This window comes from Pleurodeles waltl, unplaced genomic scaffold, assembly GCF_031143425.1.
Source record: "Pleurodeles waltl isolate 20211129_DDA unplaced genomic scaffold, aPleWal1.hap1.20221129 scaffold_91, whole genome shotgun sequence".
Taxonomy (NCBI): domain Eukaryota; kingdom Metazoa; phylum Chordata; class Amphibia; order Caudata; family Salamandridae; genus Pleurodeles; species Pleurodeles waltl.
The window spans coordinates 1,377,735-1,399,317 of NW_027150403.1; the positions used below are offsets into that span (position 1 = coordinate 1,377,735).

At 48.6% G+C, this 21,583-nt stretch overlaps 8 non-coding genes across 8 annotated transcripts; all 8 read left to right on the top strand.

Annotated features, from left to right (window-relative positions):
• Positions 1-6,630: 6,630 nt before the first annotated feature.
• TRNAV-CAC (transfer RNA valine (anticodon CAC)) lies at positions 6,631-6,703 on the top strand. Its single transcript has one exon. It is a non-coding gene; the product is annotated as a tRNA-Val (tRNA).
• A 3,500-nt stretch (positions 6,704-10,203) lies between these two features.
• Positions 10,204-10,276, top strand: TRNAV-CAC (transfer RNA valine (anticodon CAC)). Its single transcript has one exon. It is a non-coding gene; the product is annotated as a tRNA-Val (tRNA).
• Positions 10,277-10,583: 307 nt separating this feature from the next.
• On the top strand, positions 10,584-10,695 carry TRNAL-CAA (transfer RNA leucine (anticodon CAA)). Its single transcript has 2 exons — positions 10,584-10,621; positions 10,650-10,695. It is a non-coding gene; the product is annotated as a tRNA-Leu (tRNA).
• A 2,621-nt stretch (positions 10,696-13,316) lies between these two features.
• Positions 13,317-13,388, top strand: TRNAP-AGG (transfer RNA proline (anticodon AGG)). The gene has a single exon. It is a non-coding gene; the product is annotated as a tRNA-Pro (tRNA).
• A 386-nt stretch (positions 13,389-13,774) lies between these two features.
• On the top strand, positions 13,775-13,847 carry TRNAV-CAC (transfer RNA valine (anticodon CAC)). Its single transcript has one exon. It is a non-coding gene; the product is annotated as a tRNA-Val (tRNA).
• A 3,040-nt stretch (positions 13,848-16,887) lies between these two features.
• On the top strand, positions 16,888-16,959 carry TRNAP-AGG (transfer RNA proline (anticodon AGG)). Its single transcript has one exon. It is a non-coding gene; the product is annotated as a tRNA-Pro (tRNA).
• Positions 16,960-17,347: 388 nt separating this feature from the next.
• Positions 17,348-17,420, top strand: TRNAV-CAC (transfer RNA valine (anticodon CAC)). The gene has a single exon. It is a non-coding gene; the product is annotated as a tRNA-Val (tRNA).
• A 3,880-nt stretch (positions 17,421-21,300) lies between these two features.
• Positions 21,301-21,412, top strand: TRNAL-CAA (transfer RNA leucine (anticodon CAA)). The gene is made up of 2 exons: positions 21,301-21,338; positions 21,367-21,412. It is a non-coding gene; the product is annotated as a tRNA-Leu (tRNA).
• Positions 21,413-21,583: the final 171 nt, after the last annotated feature.

A 21,583-nucleotide genomic window follows, 5' to 3' on the forward strand; every position in this document is an offset into this window, starting at 1 on the left:
TTGCTCTGCTTGCAGAGCCAGCTCCTCACACCACTATCTTTGGAAGCTGCTGTGGCATGTGAGGAGAAATCCACCAACCCATCGGCTGGGCCCTCAATCAAAATTCTGTGTATTACTGGAAGGGGCGTCTCAGGCACACCTTCTGTTAGAGCTGCACTTTATGACAGTAACTACCATGCTGGTTTCTACTTAAGCAGTTGATTCTATCGTTTGAAGTGAGGCTCTCCTGCCACCTTTTGGGCAAAGAAGACACTGCCCCTGCAACAACACAGGCAGACAAGCTCAAACTAGGTTTCTTGGTTAGGTGGGCGGAGCATATTGGCAATGGTGCCTCCTCGTGACTTGCAATTTACATGAAGAAGACAGAGAGGCAGCTGGGAGTAGGCAGTACCCATGAACCCCTGAACACTGTCTTGCGACTAGCACACAATTCTGAAATGAGGCGGGGGAAAGGAGGTGATTTCCCCATCAAGGGCCATTCCGGGAAATCAGCCACCCTGCGTCTCCCAGGTGAGTGTTTCAGGCCTATGAGCCACTAATATAAATCTCGCCTGATCAAGCGCTGATCGAGCAAGTGTGCTTGAATCCAAGAGGCATGCTCCTCTGGCTCAAGAGCTAGCAGGCCCTTCAGTGCTTCTGGTTGGGAAGTCTAAGGTGCAAGGGTCCATGACTTGCAGCAGGTTACAACTACCAGAAAGGGTCTGCTTTTCACATCAGTGCCCTAGTTCAGCTCACTGGCACAGGGCATTTTGACTACCTCTTGCCTTGCTAGAGACAAACAAAAAATCCTTGACAGAAAACATCAATTGCTATGGCACGCTTAGAGAGAGAGAGCCTCCAAATGGCCCTGCTTTTCGGAAAGACGCTTCAGAAGATGTTTCAAATGACTATGCAGCGGCAGTCTAGTTGGTATAGGGGTATGATTCTCGCTTCGGGTGTGAGAGGACCTCGGTTCAAATCCCAGACAAACCCCTACCTTTATAGGTTCAGTCTGTGTTTTAAACAGGAGTATTTATGCTTTTCACTCTTGTAAGATGTCATGTTGCAATTCAATACATGCTTTATACTGGCGTCGAGACGGTTCAGCATCATGAAGGTATGCGAGATTTCTTTGCAACTGCTTTTCTGTGCTGGAGCAGCAGTGCTCGTAGGAACATTAAATGCACAGTGCTTCTCCATGGTAATTTCGGGTCCAGTTCTGAAATCACCTCTTGGAATGAAAGTGATCCCAGTTCCTTTCTTCCAAGGGAAGAGATCGTGTTCCGGAAGGCTCAGCTTTGAGCGTCATGAACATTGGCCCTCATCCTTGCATCCCAGTCCAATGCATAGCCACATAAAGCAAGCAGGTGTGTCTGTTTCCATAGTGTGGTGGTTCCAGTACAATGCATAGCCACATGAAGCAAGCCGGCAAGTGTGTCTGTTTGTGTAGTGTACTGGTTATCATGCGCACCTCACATGCGAAAGGTCCCTGGTTCGAGTTGCTGGGCTTTTTCACAGTATTTGCATTTCCTGCCTCACCTGACAGGCAAGCTGAGATAAAAGAGACTTTGTCTATCCCTCACCATCGTGAGGTACTACGCTCCTGGGGCATCTGTCACAGCTCACCAAGAGGAGTTGCGCCAGCTTACGGCAGTCAGTTGCTCACTGTTTGACCTTTGCAATGAAGCCTGAGCCTACAGCATTCAAGCCAGCCAAGGAAGCAAGGTACGAGAGCGAAAATAGCTTTCCTGCCCTCACCAAGAACACACACCTTGAGCAAATAAAGTGCCAGACTTACAAGGCCCTATCGCCACCGGAGCATCACTTTTAGTGACGCCCCGGTGGCACTATGCACTGCGCGGTATTTACAAGATGGCGTTCAGCCACTTTTTGTGGCTTAACACCACCTTGTAAATACGGCCCCTTAGCACGCAGCGCGTTCCCTGGAAGGGGCGTGCAATGGGTGTTGTTGGGAGTGTGCCACAGCAACACCATAGCATTTTGATGCTGCTCCAGATTTAGGAGTTGGCGTAAATCTGCGTCAGCACCAAAATCCAACGCCATCCCAGGGGTGTCGTTAGAGTGGCGCACTGAGGAGAAATGTTTTCATTTCTCCTTGTTTTTGCTCTTTCTATGTGTGATGCATTCTGCAGCACACATAGAAGTAAGAGCAAATCACCATTGAAGATTTTTTTTTTGGGCAGGAAGGTGTCCCTTCCTGCACAAAAACAATTTCCCCCTCAACGCAGTCATCCTTGTACCATGGTGCAAGAACGGCTGCGTTGGCGCTCAGCAGCTAATTTAGAGCTGGCGCAGGGGGAAGCACAGGGGTGCGCTGTATTCTACTAAATACGGCGCTTCCCTGAATTTTGAAAATTATGGCGCGTGGGGCTTGCAAATTTGGCACAGCGTCGCGCTTAGTCATTTTCTTGTAAATCTGGGCCAAAATGTCTAAAGGATAGAGGCTTTTTATGTCATGTTCGATGAAGACCATGCAAATGACTCTAGTCATACTGCAGAAGAGAGCACCATGTGCAGTTTCTTGCTTTGGGATGTAGTCTCCCACTCTCTGTCACCAACCCTCCGATCAGGGTCGGAGCCGTTGCATTTCTGTTCCCAGGCTCGTTGGTCTAGGGGTATGATTCTCGCTTAGGGTGCGAGAGGTCCCAAGTTCAAATCTCGGACGAGCCCATTTTAGCGGAAAACAATCAAATCCTGCTCAAAATACACAACCCCTCAACATTTCTCATTCCACTCGAAGCATTGTTGCGCAAAACATATTTTTTGCCTCAGGCGAAAAATGGATTACAATGCCTTGGCTTCCTTCCTGCTTGCTCTCAGTGCGCCCTGTGTGATGATTTCACAGGCTCTCCTTCCTGGCATTTAGGCATCAGATATTTGTCTGTCTCTGCCCGCAGCTGTGGGATTGTTCAGGACGTCTGAGTGTATGCATGCTGGCTGACACCGCTGCAATTTTCACACTTACCCCTCGCATTCCAAGCAACTGCTGATAAAGTATACAGGAAATCGTGCAAACATATGAGGGGAACTGTGCTCCTTCAGTCAAACCTGCAAGCTTGTTTCTGTATTGTAGTGGTTATCACGTTCGCCTCACACGCGAAAGGTCCCCAGTTCGAGACCGGGCAGAAACACTTGGCAGCAGCAGCTTTTGTGTTTGCTCCCTAAAACCTCAGTCTCTCTCAATGCACACTTAGACAGAAATGACCTTTAAAAACTTGTGACCTGTGTAAAACGTGCTTTACTATTGCAGGACGCTAAAAAGTTATCTGCATCCCTCGGTGGTCGTGCATGTGCATTGTTTCTTGTTCTGTTTTTTTTTTTTTTCTTGGCCATGTTATATTGTGGGGCCTTTAAAGCTGTGACTTTGATAGGAACATTGCAAGCGGCAAAATCAACAAGTGCAGACTGAAGAGTCCGACCTGCACACTGTTTTGGCTGTCAGGATGGCCAAGTGGTCTAAGGCGCCAGACTTTAGAGAGCTTGATCTTCAGTGAAGCTGAGCCTTCTGGTCTCTTCATGGAGGCGTGGGTTCAAATCCCTCTTCTGACAGGTGTATTTTCTTCCCTTAAATCTTGCTCTGCTTGCAGAGCCAGCTCCTCACACCACTATCTTTGGAAGCTGCTGTGGCATGTGAGGAGAAATCCACCAACCCATCGGCTGGGCCCTCAATCAAAATTCTGTGTATTACTGGAAGGGGCGTCTCAGGCACACCTTCTGTTAGAGCTGCACTTTATGACAGTAACTACCATGCTGGTTTCTACTTAAGCAGTTGATTCTATCGTTTGAAGTGAGGCTCTCCTGCCACCTTTTGGGCAAAGAAGACACTGCCCCTGCAACAACACAGGCAGACAAGCTCAAACTAGGTTTCTTGGTTAGGTGGGCGGAGCATATTGGCAATGGTGCCTCCTCGTGACTTGCAATTTACATGAAGAAGACAGAGAGGCAGCTGGGAGTAGGCAGTACCCATGAACCCCTGAACACTGTCTTGCGACTAGCACACAATTCTGAAATGAGGCGGGGGAAAGGAGGTGATTTCCCCATCAAGGGCCATTCCGGGAAATCAGCCACCCTGCGTCTCCCAGGTGAGTGTTTCAGGCCTATGAGCCACTAATATAAATCTCGCCTGATCAAGCGCTGATCGAGCAAGTGTGCTTGAATCCAAGAGGCATGCTCCTCTGGCTCAAGAGCTAGCAGGCCCTTCAGTGCTTCTGGTTGGGAAGTCTAAGGTGCAAGGGTCCATGACTTGCAGCAGGTTACAACTACCAGAAAGGGTCTGCTTTTCACATCAGTGCCCTAGTTCAGCTCACTGGCACAGGGCATTTTGACTACCTCTTGCCTTGCTAGAGACAAACAAAAAATCCTTGACAGAAAACATCAATTGCTATGGCACGCTTAGAGAGAGAGAGCCTCCAAATGGCCCTGCTTTTCGGAAAGACGCTTCAGAAGATGTTTCAAATGACTATGCAGCGGCAGTCTAGTTGGTATAGGGGTATGATTCTCGCTTCGGGTGTGAGAGGACCTCGGTTCAAATCCCAGACAAACCCCTACCTTTATAGGTTCAGTCTGTGTTTTAAACAGGAGTATTTATGCTTTTCACTCTTGTAAGATGTCATGTTGCAATTCAATACATGCTTTATACTGGCGTCGAGACGGTTCAGCATCATGAAGGTATGCGAGATTTCTTTGCAACTGCTTTTCTGTGCTGGAGCAGCAGTGCTCGTAGGAACATTAAATGCACAGTGCTTCTCCATGGTAATTTCGGGTCCAGTTCTGAAATCACCTCTTGGAATGAAAGTGATCCCAGTTCCTTTCTTCCAAGGGAAGAGATCGTGTTCCGGAAGGCTCAGCTTTGAGCGTCATGAACATTGGCCCTCATCCTTGCATCCCAGTCCAATGCATAGCCACATAAAGCAAGCAGGTGTGTCTGTTTCCATAGTGTGGTGGTTCCAGTACAATGCATAGCCACATGAAGCAAGCCGGCAAGTGTGTCTGTTTGTGTAGTGTACTGGTTATCATGCGCACCTCACATGCGAAAGGTCCCTGGTTCGAGTTGCTGGGCTTTTTCACAGTATTTGCATTTCCTGCCTCACCCGACAGGCAAGCTGAGATAAAAGAGACTGTGTCTATCCCTCACCATCGTGAGGTACTACGCTCCTGGGGCATCTGTCACAGCTCACCAAGAGGAGTTGCGCCAGCTTACGGCAGTCAGTTGTTCACTGTTTGACCTTTGCAATGAAGCCTGAGCCTACAGCATTCAAGCCAGCCAAGGAAGGAAGGTACGAGAGCGAAAATAGCTTTCCTGCCCTCACCAAGAACACACACCTTGAGCAAATAAAGTGCCAGACTTACAAGGCCCTATCGCCACCGGAGCATCACTTTTAGTGACGCCCCGGTGGCACTATGCACTGCGCGGTATTTACAAGATGGCGTTCAGCCACTTTTTGTGGCTTAACACCACCTTGTAAATACGGCCCCTTAGCACGCAGCGCGTTCCCTGGAAGGGGCGTGCAATGGGTGTTGTTGGGAGTGTGCCACAGCAACACCATAGCATTTTGATGCTGCTCCAGATTTAGGAGTTGGCGTAAATCTGCGTCAGCACCAAAATCCAACGCCATCCCAGGGGTGTCGTTAGAGTGACGCACTGAGGAGAAATGTTTTCATTTCTCCTTGTTTTTGCTCTTTCTATGAGTGATGCATTCTGCAGCACACATAGAAGTAAGAGCAAATCACCATTGAAGATTTTTTTTTTGGGCAGGAAGGTGTCCCTTCCTGCACAAAAACAATTTCCCCCTCAACGCAGTCATCCTTGTACCATGGTGCAAGAACGGCTGCGTTGGCGCTCAGCAGCTAATTTAGAGCTGGCGCAGGGGGAAGCACAGGGGTGCGCTGTATTCTACTAAATACGGCGCTTCCCTGCATTTTGAAAATGACGGCGCGTGGGGCTTGCAAATTTGGCACAGCGTCGCGCTTAGTCATTTTCTTGTAAATCTGGGCCAAAATGTCTAAAGGATAGAGGCTTTTTATGTCATGTTCGATGAAGACCATGCAAATGACTCTAGTCATACTGCAGAAGAGAGCACCATGTGCAGTTTCTTGCTTTGGGATGTAGTCTCCCACTCTCTGTCACCAACCCTCCGATCAGGGTCGGAGCCGTTGCATTTCTGTTCCCAGGCTCGTTGGTCTAGGGGTATGATTCTCGCTTAGGGTGCGAGAGGTCCCAGGTTCAAATCTCGGACGAGCCCATTTTAGCGGAAAACAATCAAATCCTGCTCAAAATACACAACCCCTCAACATTTCTCATTCCACTCGAAGCATTGTTGCGCAAAACATATTTTTTGCCTCAGGCGAAAAATGGATTACAATGCCTTGGCTTCCTTCCTGCTTGCTCTCAGTGCGCCCTGTGTGATGATTTCACAGGCTCTCCTTCCTGGCATTTAGGCATCAGATATTTGTCTGTCTCTGCCCGCAGCTGTGGGATTTTTCAGGACGTCTGAGTGTATGCATGCTGGCTGACACCGCTGCAATTTTCACACTTACCCCTCGCATTCCAAGCAACTGCTGATAAAGTATAGAGGAAATCGTGCAAACATATGAGGGGAACTGTGCTCCTTCAGTCAAACCTGCAAGCTTGTTTCTGTATTGTAGTGGTTATCACGTTCGCCTCACACGCGAAAGGTCCCTGGTTCGAGACCGGGCAGAAACACTTGGCAGCAGCAGCTTTTGTGTTTGCTCCCTAAAACCTCAGTCTCTCTCAATGCACACTTAGACAAAAATGACCTTTAAAAACTTGTGACCTGTGTAAAACGTGCTTTACTATTGCAGGACGCTAAAAAGTTATCTGCATCCCTCGGTGGTCGTGCATGTGCATTGTTTCTTGTTCTGTTTTTTTTTTTTTTTCTTGGCCATGTTATATTGTGGGGCCTTTAAAGCTGTGACTTTGATAGGAACAGTGCAAGCGGCAAAATCAACAAGTGCAGACTGAAGAGTCCGACCTGCACACTGTTTTGGCTGTCAGGATGGCCGAGTGGTCTAAGGCGCCAGACTCAAGAGAGCTTGATCTTCAGTGAAGCTGAGCCTTCTGGTCTCTTCATGGAGGTGGGGGTTCAAATCCCACTTTTGACAGGTGTATTTTCTTCCCTTAAATCTTGCTCTGCTTGCAGAGCCAGCTCCTCACACCACTATCTTTGGAAGCTGCTGTGGCATGTGAGGAGAAATCCACCAACCCATCGGCTGGGCCCTCAATCAAAATTCTGTGTATTACTGGAAGGGGCGTCTCAGGCACACCTTCTGTTAGAGCTGCACTTTTAGACAGTAACTACCATGCTGGTTTCTACTTAAGCAGTTGATTCTATCGTTTGAAGTGAGGCTCTCCTGCCACCATTTGGGCAAAGAAGACACTGCCCCTGCAACAACACAGGCAGACAAGCTCAAACTAGGTTTCTTGGTTAGGTGGGCGGAGCATATTGGCAATGGTGCCTCCTCGTGACTCGCAATTTACATGAAGAAGACAGAGAGGCAGCTGGGAGTAGGCAGTACCCATGAACCCCTGAACACTGTCTTGCGACTAGCACACAATTCTGAAATGAGGCGGGGGAAAGGAGGTGATTTCCCCATCAAGGGCCATTCCGGGAAATCAGCCACCCTGCGTCTCCCAGGTGAGTGTTTCAGGCCTATGAGCCACTAATATAAATCTCGCCTGATCGAGCGCTGATCGAGCAAGTGTGCTTGAATCCAAGAGGCATGCTCCTCTGGCTCAAGAGCTAGCAGGCCCTTCAGTGCTTCTGGTTGGGAAGTCTAAGGTGCAAGGGTCCATGACTTGCAGCGGGTTACAACTACCAGAAAGGGTCTGCTTTTCACATCAGTGCCCTAGTTCAGCTCACTGGCACAGGGCATTTTGACTACCTCTTGCCTTGCTAGAGACAAACAAAAAATCCTTGACAGAAAACATCAATTGCTATGGCACGCTTAGAGAGAGAGAGCCTCCAAATGGCCCTGCTTTTCGGAAAGACGCTTCAGAAGATGTTTCAAATGACTATGCAGCGGCAGTCTAGTTGGTATAGGGGTATGATTCTCGCTTCGGGTGTGAGAGGACCTCGGTTCAAATCCCAGACAAACCCCTACCTTTATAGGTTCAGTCTGTGTTTTAAACAGGAGTATTTCTGCTTTTCACTCTTGTAAGATGTCATGTTGCAATGCAATACATGCTTTATACTGGCGTCGAGACGGTTCAGCATCATGAAGGTATGCGAGATTTCTTTGCAACTGCTTTTCTGTGCTGGAGCAGCAGTGCTCGTAGGAACATTAAATGCACAGTGCTTCTCCATGGTAATTTCGGGTCCAGTTCTGAAATCACCTCTTGGAATGAAAGTGATCCCAGTTCCTTTCTTCCAAGGGAAGAGATCGTGTTCCGGAAGGCTCAGCTTTGAGCGTCATGAACATTGGCCCTCATCCTTGCATCCCAGTCCAATGCATAGCCACATAAAGCAAGCAGGTGTGTCTGTTTCCATAGTGTGGTGGTTCCAGTACAATGCATAGCCACATGAAGCAAGCCGGCAAGTGTGTCTGTTTGTGAAGTGTAGTGGTTATCATGCGCACCTCACATGCGAAAAGTCCCTGGTTCGAGTCGCTGGGCTTTTTCACAGTATTTGCATTTCCTGCCTCACCTGACAGGCAAGCTGAGATAAAAGAGACTGTGTCTATCCCTCACCATCGTGAGGTACTACGCTCCTGGGGCATCTGTCACAGCTCACCAAGAGGAGTAGCGCCAGCTTACGGCAGTCAGTTGCTCACTGTTTGACCTTTGCAATGAAGCCTGAGCCTACAGCATTCAAGCCAGCCAAGGAAGGAAGGTACGAGAGCGAAAATAGCTTTCCTGCCCTCACCAAGAACACACACCTTGAGCAAATAAAGTGCCAGACTTACAAGGCCCTATCGCCACCGGAGCATCACTTTTAGTGACGCCCCGGTGGCACTATGCACTGCGCGGTATTTACAAGATGGCGTTCAGCCACTTTTTGTGGCTTAACACCACCTTGTAAATACGGCCCCTTAGCACGCAGCGCGTTCCCTGGAAGGGGCGTGCAATGGGTGTTGTTGGGAGTGTGCCACAGCAACACCATAGCATTTTGATGCTGCTCCAGATTTAGGAGTTGGCGTAAATCTGCGTCAGCACCAAAATCCAACGCCATCCCAGGGGTGTCGTTAGAGTGGCGCACTGAGGAGAAATGTTTTCATTTATCCTTGTTTTTGCTCTTTCTATGTGTAATGCATTCTGCAGCACACATAGAAGTAAGAGCAAATCACCATTGAAGATTTTTTTTTGGGGCAGGAAGGTGTCCCTTCCTGCTCAAAAACAATTTCCCCCTCAACGCAGTCATCCTTGTACCATGGTGCAAGAACGGCTGCGTTGGCGCTCAGCAGCTAATTTAGAGCTGGCGCAGGGGGAAGCACAGGGGTGCGCTGTATTCTACTAAATACGGCGCTTCCCTGCATTTTGAAAATGACGGCGCGTGGGGCTTGCAAATTTGGCACAGCGTCGCGCTTAGTCATTTTCTTGTAAATCTGGGCCAAAATGTCTAAAGGATAGAGGCTTTTTATGTCATGTTCGATGAAGACCATGCAAATGACTCTAGTCGTACTGCAGAAGAGAGCACCATGTGCAGTTTCTTGCTTTGGGATGTAGTCTCCCACTCTCTGTCACCAACCCTCCGAGCAGGGTCGGAGCCGTTGCATTTCTGTGCCCAGGCTCGTTGGTCTAGGGGTATGATTCTCGCTTAGGGTGCGAGAGGTCCAAGGTTCAAATCCCGGACGAGCCCATTTTAGCGGAAAACAATCAAATCCTGCTCAAAATACACAACCCCTCAACATTTCTCATTCCACTCGAAGCATTGTTGCGCAAAACATATTTTTTGCCTCAGGCGAAAAATGGATTACAATGCCTTGGCTTCCTTCCTGCTTGCTCTCAGTGCGCCCTGTGTGATGATTTCACAGGCTCACCTTCCTGGCATTTAGGCATCAGATATTTGTCTGTCTCTGCCCGCAGCTGTGGGATTTTTCAGGACGTCTGAGTGTATGCATGCTGGCTGACACCGCTGCAATTTTCACACTTACCCCTCGCATTCCGAGCAACTGCTGATAAAGTATAGAGGAAATCGTGCAAACATATGAGGGGAACTGTGCTCCTTCAGTCAAACCAGCATGCTTGTTTCTGTAGTGTAGTGGTTATCACGTTCGCCTCACACGCGAAAGGTCCCCGGTTCGAGACCGGGCAGAAACACTTGGCAGCAGCAGCTTTTGTGTTTGCTCCCTAAAACCTCAGTCTCTCTCAATGCACACTTAGACAGAAATGACCTTTAAAATCTTGTGACCTGTGTAAAACGTGCTTTACTATTGCAGGACGCTAAAAAGTTATCTGCATCCCTCGGTGGTCGTGCATGTGCATTGTTTCTTGTTCTGTTTTTTTTTTTTTTTCTTGGCCATGTTATATTGTGGGGCCTTTAAAGCTGTGACTTTGATAGGAACATTGCAAGCGGCAAAATCAACAAGTGCAGACTGAAGAGTCCGACCTGCACACTGTTTCGGCTGTCAGGATGGCCGAGTGGTCTAAGGCGCCAGACTCAAGAGAGCTTGATCTTCAGTGAAGCTGAGCTTTCTGGTCTCTTCATGGAGGCGTGGGTTCAAATCCCACTTCTGACAGGTGTATTTTCTTCCCTTAAATCTTGCTCTGCTTGCAGAGCCAGCTCCTCACACCACTATCTTTGGAAGCTGCTGTGGCATGTGAGGAGAAATCCACCAACCCATCGGCTGGGCCCTCAATCAAAATTCTGTGTATTACTGGAAGGGGCGTCTCAGGCACACCTTCTGTTAGAGCTGCACTTTTAGACAGTAACTACCATGCTGGTTTCTACTTAAGCAGTTGATTCTATCGTTTGAAGTGAGGCTCTCCTGCCACCTTTTGGGCAAAGAAGACACTGCCCCTGCAACAACACAGGCAGACAAGCTCAAACTAGGTTTCTTGGTTAGGTGGGCGGAGCATATTGGCAATGGTGCCTCCTCGTGACTTGCAATTTACATGAAGAAGACAGAGAGGCAGCTGGGAGTAGGCAGTACCCATGAACCCCTGAACACTGTCTTGCGACTAGCACACAATTCTGAAATGAGGCGAGGGAAAGGAGGTGATTTCCCCATCAAGGGCCATTCCGGGAAATCAGCCACCCTGCGTCTCCCAGGTGAGTGTTTCAGGCCTATGAGCCACTAATATAAATCTCACCTGATCGAGCGCTGATCGAGCAAGTGTGCTTGAATCCAAGAGGCATGCTCCTCTGGCTCAAGAGCTAGCAGGTCCTTCAGTGCTTCTGGTTGGGAAGTCTAAGGTGCACGGGTCCATGACTTGCAGCGGGTTACAACTACCAGAAAGGGTCTGCTTTTCACATCAGAGCCCTAGTTCAACTCACTGGCACAGGGCATTTTGACTACCTCTTGCCTTGCTAGAGACAAACAAAAAATCCTTGACAGAAAACATCAATTGCTATGGCACGCTTAGAGAGAGAGAGCCTCCAAATGGCCCTGCTTTTCGGAAAGACGCTTCAGAAGATGTTTCAAATGACTATGCAGAGGCAGTCTAGTTGGTATAGGGGTAAGATTCTCGCTTCGGGTGTGAGAGGACCTCGGTTCAAATCCCAGACAAACCCCTACCTTTATAGGTTCAGTCTGTGTTTTAAACAGGAGTATTTATGCTTTTCACTCTTGTAAGATGTCATGTTGCAATTCAATACATGCTTTATACTGGCGTCGAGACGGTTCAGCATCATGAAGGTATGCGAGATTTCTTTGCAACTGCTTTTCTGTGCTGGAGCAGCAGTGCTCGTAGGAACATTAAATGCACAGTGCTACTCCATGGTAATTTCGGGTCCAGTTCTGAAATCACCTCTTGGAATGAAAGTGATCCCAGTTCCTTTCTTCCAAGGGAAGAGATCGTGTTCCGGAAGGCTCAGCTTTGAGCGTCATGAACATTGGCCCTCATCCTTGCATCCCAGTCCAATGCATAGCCACATAAAGCAAGCAGGTGTGTCTGTTTCCATAGTGTGGTGGTTCCAGTACAATGCATAGCCACATGAAGCAAGCCGGCAAGTGTGTCTGTTTGTCTAGTGTAGTGGTTATCATGCGCACCTCACATGCGAAAGGTCCCTGGTTCGAGTCGCTGGGCTTTTTCACAGTATTTGCATATCCTGCCTCACCTGACAGGCAAGCTGAGATAAAAGAGACTGTGTCTATCCCTCACCATCGTGAGGTACTACGCTCCTGGGGCATCTGTCACAGCTCACCAAGAGGAGTTGCGCCAGCTTACGGCAGTCAGTTGCTCACTGTTTGACCTTTGCAATGAAGCCTGAGCCTACAGCATTCAAACCAGCCAAGGAAGGAAGGTACGAGAGCGAAAATAGCTTTCCTGCCCTCACCAAGAACACACACCTTGAGCAAATAAAGTGCCAGACTTACAAGGCCCTATCGCCACCGGAGCATCACTTTTAGTGACGCCCCGGTGGCACTATGCACTGCGCGGTATTTACAAGATGGCGTTCAGCCACTTTTTGTGGCTTAACACCACCTTGTAAATACGGCCCCTTAGCACGCAGCGCGTTCCCTGGAAGGGGCGTGCAATGGGTGTTGTTGGGAGTGTGCCACAGCAACACCATAGCATTTTGATGCTGCTCCAGATTTAGGAGTTGGCGTAAATCTGCGTCAGCACCAAAATCCAACGCCATCCCAGGGGTGTCGTTAGAGTGGCACACTGAGGAGAAATGTTTTCATTTCTCCTTGTTTTTGCTCTTTCTATGTGTGATGCATTCTGCAGCACACATAGAAGTAAGAGCAAATCACCATTGAAGATTTTTTTTTTGGGCAGGAAGGTGTCCCTTCCTGCACAAAAACAATTTCCCCCTCAACGCAGTCATCCTTGTACCATGGTGCAAGAACGGCTGCGTTGGCGCTCAGCAGCTAATTTAGAGCTGGCGCAGGGGGAAGCACAGGGGTGCGCTGTATTCTACTAAATACGGCGCTTCCCTGCATTTTGAAAATGACGGCGCGTGGGGCTTGCAAATTTGGCACAGCGTCGCACTTAGTCATTTTCTTGTAAATCTGGGCCAAAATGTCTAAAGGATAGAGGCTTTTTATGTCATGTTCGATGAAGACCATGCAAATGACTCTAGTCGTACTGCAGAAGAGAGCACCATGTGCAGTTTCTTGCTTTGGGATGTAGTCTCCCACTCTCTGTCACCAACCCTCCGAGCAGGGTCGGAGCCGTTGCGTTTCTGTGCCCAGGCTCGTTGGTCTAGGGGTATGATTCTCGCTTAGGGTGCGAGAGGTCCCGGGTTCAAATCCCGGACAAGCCCATTTTAGCGGAAAACAATCAAATCCTGCTCAAAATACACAGCCCCTCAACATTTCTCATTCCACTCGAAGCATTGTTGCGCAAAACATATTTTTTGCCTCAGGCGAAAAATGGATTACAATGCCTTGGCTTCCTTCCTGCTTGCTCTCAGTGCGCCCTGTGTGATGATTTCACAGGCTCTCCTTCCTGGCATTTAGGCATCAGATATTTGTCTCTCTGCCCGCAGCTGTGGGATTTTTCAGGACGTCTGAGTGTATGCATGCTGGCTGACACCGCTGCAATTTTCACACTTACCCCTCGCATTCCGAGCAACTGCTGATAAAGTATAGAGGAAATCGTGCAAACATATGAGGGGAACTGTGCTCCTTCAGTAAAACCAGCAAGCTTGTTTCTGTAGTGTAGTGGTTATCACGTTTGCCTCACACGCGAAAGGTCCCCGGTTCGAGACCGGGCAGAAACACTTGGCAGCAGCAGCTTTTGTGTTTGCTCCCTAAAACCTCAGTCTCTCTCAATGCACACTTAGACAGAAATGACCTTTAAAAACTTGTGACCTGTGTAAAACGTGCTTTACTATTGCAGGACGCTAAAAAGTTATCTGCATCCCTCGGTGGTCGTGCATGTGCATTGTTTCTTGTTCTGTTTTTTTTTTTTTTTCTTGGCCATGTTATATTGTGGGGCCTTTAAAGCTGTGACTTTGATAGGAACATTGCAAGCGGCAAAATCAACAAGTGCAGACTGAAGAGTCCGACCTGCACACTATTTTGGCTGTCAGGATGGCCGAGTGGTCTAAGGCGCCAGACTCAAGAGAGCTTGATCTTCAGTGAAGCTGAGCCTTCTGGTCTTTTCCTTGAGCCGTGGGTTCAAATCCCACTTCTGACAGGTGTATTTTCTTCCCTTAAATCTTGCTCTGCTTGCAGAGCCAGCTCCTCACACCACTATCTTTGGAAGCTGCTGTGGCATGTGAGGAGAAATCCACCAACCCATCGGCTGGGCCCTCAATCAAAATTCTGTGTATTACTGGAAGGGGCGTCTCAGGCACACCTTCTGTTAGAGCTGCACTTTTAGACAGTAACTACCATGCTGGTTTCTACTTAAGCAGTTGATTCTATCGTTTGAAGTGAGGCTCTCCTGCCACCTTTTGGGCAAAGAAGACACTGCCCCTGCAACAACACAGGCAGACAAGCTCAAACTAGGTTTCTTGGTTAGGTGGGCGGAGCATATTGGCAATGGTGCCTCCTCGTGACTTGCAATTTACATGAAGAAGACAGAGAGGCAACTGGGAGTAGGCAGTACCCATGAACCCCTGAACACTGTCTTGCGACTAGCACACAATTCTGAAATGAGGCGGGGGAAAGGAGGTGATTTCCCCATCAAGGGCCATTCCGGGAAATCAGCCACCCTGCGTCTCCCAGGTGAGTGTTTCAGGCCTATGAGCCACTAATATAAATCTCGCCTGATCGAGCGCTGATCGAGCAAGTGTGCTTGAATCTAAGAGGCATGCTCCTCTGGCTCAAGAACTAGCAGGCCCTTCAGTGCTTCTGGTTGGGAAGTCTAAGGTGCAAGGGTCCATGACTTGCAGCGGGTTACAACTACCAGAAAGGGTCTGCTTTTCACATCAGTGCCCTAGTTCAGCTCACTGGCACAGGGCATTTTGACTACCTCTTGCCTTGCTAGAGACAAACAAAAAATCCTTGACAGAAAACATCAATTGCAATGGCACGCTTAGAGAGAGAGAGCCTCCAAATGGCCCTGCTTTTCGGAAAGACGCTTCAGAAGATGTTTCAAATGACTATGCAGCGGCAGTCTAGTTGGTATAGGGGTATGATTCTCGCTTCGGGTGTGAGAGGACCTCGGTTCAAATCCCAGACAAACCCCTACCTTTATAGGTTCAGTCTGTGTTTTAAACAGGAGTATTTCTGCTTTTCACTCTTGTAAGATGTCATGTTGCAATGCAATACATGCTTTATACTGGCGTCGAGACGGTTCAGCATCATGAAGGTATGCGAGATTTCTTTGCAACTGCTTTTCTGTGCTGGAGCAGCAGTGCTCGTAGGAACATTAAATGCACAGTGCTTCTCCATGGTAATTTTGGGTCCAGTTCTGAAATCACCTCTTGGAATGAAAGTGATCCCAGTTCCTTTCTTCCAAGGGAAGAGATCGTGTTCCGGAAGGCTCAGCTTTGAGCGTCATGAACATTGGCCCTCATCCTTGCATCCCAGTCCAATGCATAGCCACATAAAGCAAGCAGGTGTGTCTGTTTCCATAGTGTGGTGGTTCCAGTACAATGCATAGCCACATGAAGCAAGCCGGCAAGTGTGTCTGTTTGTGTACTGTAGTGGTTATCATGCGCACCTCACATGCGAAAGGTCCCTGGTTCGAGTCGCTGGGCTTTTTCACAGTATTTGCATTTCCTGCCTCACCTGACAGGCAAGCTGAGATAAAAGAGACTGTGTCTATCCCTCACCATCGTGAGGTACTACGCTCCTGGGGCATCTGTCACAGCTCACCAAGAGGAGTTGCGCCAGCTTACGGCAGTCAGTTGCTCACTGTTTGACCTTTGCAATGAAGCCTGAGCCTACAGCATTCAAGCCAGCCAAGGAAGGAAGGTACGAGAGCGAAAATAGCTTTCCTGCCCTCACCAAGAACACACACCTTGAGCAAATAAAGTGCCAGACTTACAAGGCCCTATCGCCACCGGAGCATCACTTTTAGTGACGCCACGGTGGCACTATGCACTGCGCGGTATTTACAAGATGGCGTTCAGCCACTTTTTGTGGCTTAACACCACCTTGTAAATACGGCCCCTTAGCACGCAGCGCGTTCCCTGGAAGGGGCGTGCAATGGGTGTTGTTGGGAGTGTGCCACAGCAACACCATAGCATTTTGATGCTGCTCCAGATTTAGGAGTTGGCGTAAATCTGCATCAGCACCAAAATCCAACGCCATGCCAGGGGTGTCGTTAGAGTGGCGCACTGAGGAGAAATGTTTTCATTTCTCCTTGTTTTTGCTCTTTCTATGTGTGATGCATTCTGCAGCACACATAGAAGTAAGAGCAAATCACCATTGAAGATTTTTTTTTTGGGCAGGAAGGTGTCCCTTCCTGCACAAAAACAATTTCCCCCTCAACGCAGTCATCCTTGTACCATGGTGCAAGAACGGCTGCGTTGGCGCTCAGCAGCTAATTTAGAGCTGGCGCAGGGGGAAGCACAGGGGTGCGCTGTATTCTACTAAATACGGCGCTTCCCTGCATTTTGAAAATGACGGCGCGTGGGGCTTGCAAATTTGGCACAGCGTCGCGCTTAGTCATTTTCTTGTAAATCTGGGCCAAAATGTCTAAAGGATAGAGGCTTTTTATGTCATGTTCGATGAAGACCATGCAAATGACTCTAGTCGTACTGCAGAAGAGAGCACCATGTGCAGTTTCTTGCTTTGGGATGTAGTCTCCCACTCTCTGTCACCAACCCTCAGAGCAGGGTCGGAGCCGTTGCGTTTCTGTGCCCAGGCTCGTTGGTCTAGGGGTATGATTCTCGCTTAGGGTGCGAGAGGTCCCGGGTTCAAATCCCGGACGAGCCCATTTTAGCAGAAAACAATCAAATCCTGCTCAAAATACACAACCCCTCAACATTTCTCATTCCACTCGAAGCATTATTGCGCAAAACATATTTTTTGCCTAAGGCGAAAAATGGATTACAATGCCTTGGCTTCCTTCCTGCTTGCTCTCAGTGCGCCCTGTGTGATGATTTCACAGGCTCTCCTTCCTGGCATTTAGGCATCAGATATTTGTCTGTCTCTGCCCGCAGCTGTGGGATTTTTCAGGACGTCTGAGTGTATGCATGCTGGCTGACACCGCTGCAATTTTCACACTTACCCCTCGCATTCTGAGCAACTGCTGATAAAGTATAGAGGAAATCGTGCAAACATATGAGGGGAACTGTGCTCCTTCAGTCAAACCAGCAAGCTTGTTTCTGTAGTGTAGTGGTTATCACGTTCGCCTCACACGCGAAAGGTCCCCGGTTCGAGACCGGGCAGAAACACTTGGCAGCAGCAGCTTTTGTGTTTGCTCCCTAAAACCTCAGTCTCTCTCAATGCACACTTAGACAGAAATGACCTTTAAAAACTTGTGACCTGTGTAAAACGTGCTTCACTATTGCAGGACGCTAAAAAGTTATCTGCATCCCTCGGTGGTCGTGCATGTGCATTGTTTCTTGTTCTGTTTTTTGTTTTTTTTCTTGGCCATGTTATATTGTGGGGCCTTTAAAGCTGTGACTTTGATAGGAACATTGCATGCGGCAAAATCAACAAGTGCAGACTGAAGAGTCCGACCTGCTCACTGTTTTGGCTGTCAGGATGGCCGAGTGGTCTAAGGCGCCAGACTCAAGAGAGCTTGATCTTCAGTGAAGCTGAGCCTTCTGGTCTCTTCATGGAGGCATGGGTTCAAATCCCACTTCTGACAGGTGTATTTTCTTCCCTTAAATCTTGCTCTGCTTGCAGAGCCAGCTACTCACACCACTATCTTTGGAAGCTGCTGTGGCATGTGAGGAGAAATCCACCAACCCATCGGCTGGGCCCTCAATCAAAATTCTGTGTATTACTGGAAGGGGCGTCTCAGGCACACCTTCTGTTAGAGCTGCACTTTTAGACAGTAACTACCATGCTGGTTTCTACTTAAGCAGTTGATTCTATCGTTTGAAGTGAGGCTCTCCTGCCACCTTTTGGGCAAAGAAGACACTGCCCCTGCAATAACACAGGCAGACAAGCTCAAACTAGGTTTCTTGGTTAGGTGGGCGTAGCATATTGGCAATGGTGCCTCCTCGTGACTTGCAATTTACATGAAGAAGACAGAGAGGCAGCTGGGAGTAGGCAGTACCCATGAACCCCTGAACACTGTCTTGCGACTAGCACACAATTCTGAAATGAGGCGGGGGAAAGGAGGTGATTTCCCCATCAAGGGCCATTCCGGGAAATCAGCCACCCTGCGTCTCCCAGGTGAGTGTTTCAGGCCTATGAGCCACTAATATAAATCTCGCCTGATCGAGCCTGATCGAGCAAGTGTGCTTGAATCCAAGAGGCATGCTCCTCTGGCTCAAGAGCTAGCAGGCCCTTCAGTGCTTCTGGTTGGGAAGTCTAAGGTGCAAGGGTCCATGACTTGCAGCGGGTTACAACTACCAGAAAGGGTCTGCTTTTCACATCAGTGCCCTAGTTCAGCTCACTGGCAAAGGGCATTTTGACTACCTCTTGCCTTGCTAGAGACAAACAAAAAATCCTTGACAGAAAACATCAATTGCTATGGCACGCTTAGAGAGAGAGAGCCTCCAAATGGCCCTGCTTTTCGGAAAGACGCTTCAGAAGATGTTTCAAATGACTATGCAGCGGCAGTCTAATTGGTATAGGGGTATGATTCTCGCTTCGGGTGTGAGAGGACCTCGGTTCAAATCCCAGACAAACCCCTACCTTTATAGGTTCAGTCTGTGTTTTAAACAGGAGTATTTCTGCTTTTCACTCTTGTAAGATGTCATGTTGCAATGCAATACATGCTTTATACTGGCGTCGAGACTGTTCAGCATCATGAAGGTATGCGAGATTTCTTTGCAACTGCTTTTCTGTGCTGGAGCAGCAGTGCTCGTAGGAACATTAAATGCACAGTGCTTCTCCATGGTAATTTCGGGTCCAGTTCTGAAATCACCTCTTGGAATGAAAGTGATCCCAGTTCCTTTCTTCCAAGGGAAGAGATCGTGTTCCGGAAGGCTCAGCTTTGAGCGTCATGAACATTGGCCCTCATCCTTGCATCCCAGTCCAATGCATAGCCACATAAAGCAAGCAGGTGTGTCTGTTTCCATAGTGTGGTGGTTCCAGTACAATGCATAGCCACATGAAGCAAGCCGGCAAGTGTGTCTGTTTGTGTAGTGTAGTGGTTATCAAGCGCACCTCACATGCGAAAGGTCCCTGGTTCGAGTCGCTGGGCTTTTTCACAGTATTTGCATTTCCTGCCTCACCTGACAGGCAAGCTGAGATAAAAGAGACTGTGTCTATCCCTCACCATCGTGAGGTACTACGCTCCTGGGGCATCTGTCACAGCTCACCAAGAGGAGTTGCGCCAGCTTACGGCAGTCAGTTGCTCACTGTTTGACCTTTGCAATGAAGCCTGAGCCTACAGCATTCAAGCCAGCCAAGGAAGGAAGGTATGAGAGTGAAAATAGCTTTCCTGCCCTCACCAAGAACACACACCTTGAGCAAATAAAGTGCCAGACTTACAAGGCCCTATCGCCACCGGAGCATCACTTTTAGTGACGCCCCGGTGGCACTATGCACTGCGCGGTATTTACAAGATGGCGTTCAGCCACTTTTTGTGGCTTAACACCACCTTGTAAATACGGCCCCTTAGCACGCAGCGCGTTCCCTGGAAGGGGCGTGCAATGGGTGTTGTTGGGAGTGTGCCACAGCAACACCATAGCATTTTGATGCTGCTCCAGATTTAGGAGTTGGCGTAAATCTGCGTCAGCACCAAAATCCAACGCCATCCCAGGGGTGTCGTTAGAGTGGCGCACTGAGGAGAAATGTTTTCATTTCTCCTTGTTTTTGCTCTTTCTATGTGTGATGCATTCTGCAGCACACATAGAAGTAAGAGCAAATCACCATTGAAGATTTTTTTTTTGGGCAGGAAGGTGTCCCTTCCTGCATAAAAACAATTTCCCCCTCAACGCAGTCATCCTTGTACCATGGTGCAAGAACGGCTGCGTTGGCGCTCAGCAGCTAATTTAGAGCTGGCGCAGGGGGAAGCACAGGGGTGCGCTGTATTCTACTAAATACGGCGCTTCCCTGCATTTTGAAAATGACGGCGCGTGGGGCTTGCAAATTTTTCACAGCGTCGCGCTTAGTCATTTTCTTGTAAATCTGGGCCAAAATGTCTAAAGGATAGAGGCTTTTTATGTCATGTTCGATGAAGACCATGCAAATGACTCTAGTCGTACTGCAGAAGAGAGCACCATGTGCAGTTTCTTGCTTTGGGATGTAGTCTCCCACTCTCTGTCACCAACCCTCCGAGCAGGGTCGGAGCTGTTGCATTTCTGTGCCCAGGCTCGTTGGTCTAGGGGTATGATTCTCGATTAGGGTGCGAGAGGTCCCAGGTTCAAATCCCGGACGAGCCCATTTTAGCGGAAAACAATCAAATCCTGCTCAAAATACACAACCCCTCAACATTTCTCATTCCACTCGAAGCATTGTTGCGCAAAACATATTTTTTGCCTCAGGCGAAAAATGGATTTCAATAGCTTGGCTTCCTTCCTGCTTGCTCTCAGTGCGCCCTGTGTGATGATTTCACAGGCTTGCGTTCCTGGCATTTAGGCATCAGATATTTGTCTGTCTCTGCCCGCAGCTGTGGGATTTTTCAGGACGTCTGAGTGTATGCATGCTGGCTGACACCGCTGCAATTTTCACACTTACCCCTCGCATTCCGAGCAACTGCTGATAAAGTATAGAGGAAATCGTGCAAACATATGAGGGGAACTGTGCTCCTTCAGTCAAACCAGCAAGCTTGTTTATGTAGTGTAGTGGTTATCTCATTCGCCTCACACGCGAAAGGTCCCCGGTTCGAGACCGGGCAGAAACACTTGGCAGCAGCAGCTTTTGTGTTTGCTCCCTAAAACCTCAGTCTTTCTCAATGCACACTTAGACAGAAATGACCTTTAAAAACTTGTGACCTGTGTAAAACGTGCTTTACTATTGCAGGACGCTAAAAAGTTATCTGCATCCCTCGGTGGTCGTGCATGTGCATTGTTTCTTGTTCTGTTTTTTTTTTTTTTTTCTTGGCCATGTTATATTGTGGGGCCTTTAAAGCTGTGACTTTGATAGGAACATTGCAAGCGGCAAAATCAACAAGTGCAGACTGAAGAGTCCGACCTGCACACTGTTTTGGCTGTCAGGATGGCCGAGTGGTCTAAGGCGCCAGACTCAAGAGAGTTTGATCTTCAGTGAAGCTGAGCCTTCTGGTCTCTTCATGGAGGCGTGGGTTCAAATCCCACTTCTGACAGGTGTATTTTCTTCCCTTAAATCTTGCTCTGCTTGCAGAGCCAGCTCCTCACACCACTATCTTTGGAAGCTGCTGTGGCATGTGAGGAGAAATCCACCAACCCATCGGCTGGGCCCTCAATCAAAATTCTGTGTATTACTGGAAGGGGCGTCTCAGGCACACCTTCTGTTA